Source organism: Morone saxatilis, unplaced genomic scaffold, assembly GCF_004916995.1.
Source record: "Morone saxatilis isolate NCDOM2014 unplaced genomic scaffold, NCSU_SB_2.0 Contig19, whole genome shotgun sequence".
Taxonomy (NCBI): Eukaryota; Metazoa; Chordata; class Actinopteri; family Moronidae; genus Morone; species Morone saxatilis.
In genome coordinates, this window is record NW_023339751.1 from 81,599 (window position 1) to 83,109 (window position 1,511).

Genomic DNA, 1,511 nt, shown 5'->3' on the forward strand with positions numbered 1-1,511 from the left:
ATCGATCAGTCGATCAGTCAGTGATCATTGGTCCTTGGTGAGAGTCACAATCAGTGAGCCAACATTCAACCAGCGACCTCAGAGGAGAAAAACAAGGTTACAGCTAAAGTACGGAGGCTCGGCAGGGCCAGTAAACACATTATTAATCTTGCATGTAGAATTTGTTTTAACTTTATATCCTGATATAAAGTTTATTTAAAATTGTTTTTTTCCACTAAAGAAAAACTAATAAATAAAATAAATCTAATCAATGTGTTGACAAACAGCTAGCTGTTAGCTGTTAGCTACATGTTAACTAAATCCGTTAGCCTAGCTTAGCAAAAGTCTATAATCAAAGGTAGCTAACAGTTAGCATAGGCCTTTAACGTTTGTAGCTAGCTGATGTCTATTAGCTGTGCAGTGTTAGCTGTTAGCTGTTGGGTACATCAGTAATCAATCAGTAATCAATCAATCAGTAATGGTTACCGTCACACCATTTAAACATTTTGTTAGATTTTAGTTTGTCTGCAATATTTATTTATATTATTGATTCTTTGATCTGTTACTTCCTGATTTAAATCATCAGTTTCTGGCACTAACAGGCCTCCGTAGAACCATGTCAACATAACAGTCATCAAATAAACAACAAAACAAATAAACAACAAATCAAATAAACAACAAATCAAATCCAAACAAAAATAATCTCTTAATAATCAGATCACAACAAAAAGGTGATAAAACACAAAACAACAACGTGATGGGAGAAGCTCCGCCCCCGACCCCGACCCCCGCAGGTACAGTCAGAGTGGGGGTCAGAGGTCAGTCAGGGTCAAAGGTCAAACCAACAAACCAATCAGGTGACTATATAATAAACACAGCATGACAGGAAATCAATGATTAGTAGAGACGAGAAAATAAAAGTCTGACCTTCGTAGCCCGGCGTCGTACTCGCAACCGCAACCTTCAGAGAGGAGAGAGAGAGAGAGAGACAGAGGAGAGAGCAGGAGAGAAGGAGAAAGAGGAAGACAGAGAGACAGACAGAGAGAGACAGAGAGACAGACGAGGAGAGGACAGAGACGAGAGAGAGAGCAGGAGAGAAGACAGATGCAAGAGAGAGAGAGACAAGAACACAGACCAGAGAGAGAGAGAGACAGAGCAGAGAGAGAGAGGAGAGGAGACAGAGAGAGAGACAGAGAGAGAAGAGAAAGACAAGAGAGACAGGAGACAGAGAGACAGGAGGAGAGACAGAGGAGAGAGAGAGAGAGAAGAGAGAAAGACAGAGGAGAGAAGACACACGACACAGGGAGAGACAGACCTGACTGTGTGTGTGTGTGGTCTCATCTGTTCTCTTCAAAATAAAAGCTCCCGGTCAGGAAACAAGGGCAAAGAATCCGTAAAGATTTTAGTTTCGTTTTTTTTCGAACCACACACACCACACACCACACACACACACACAACACCACACACACACACACACAACACACACCACACAACCACACACACTCACATCACTCACTCACTCATCAATCACT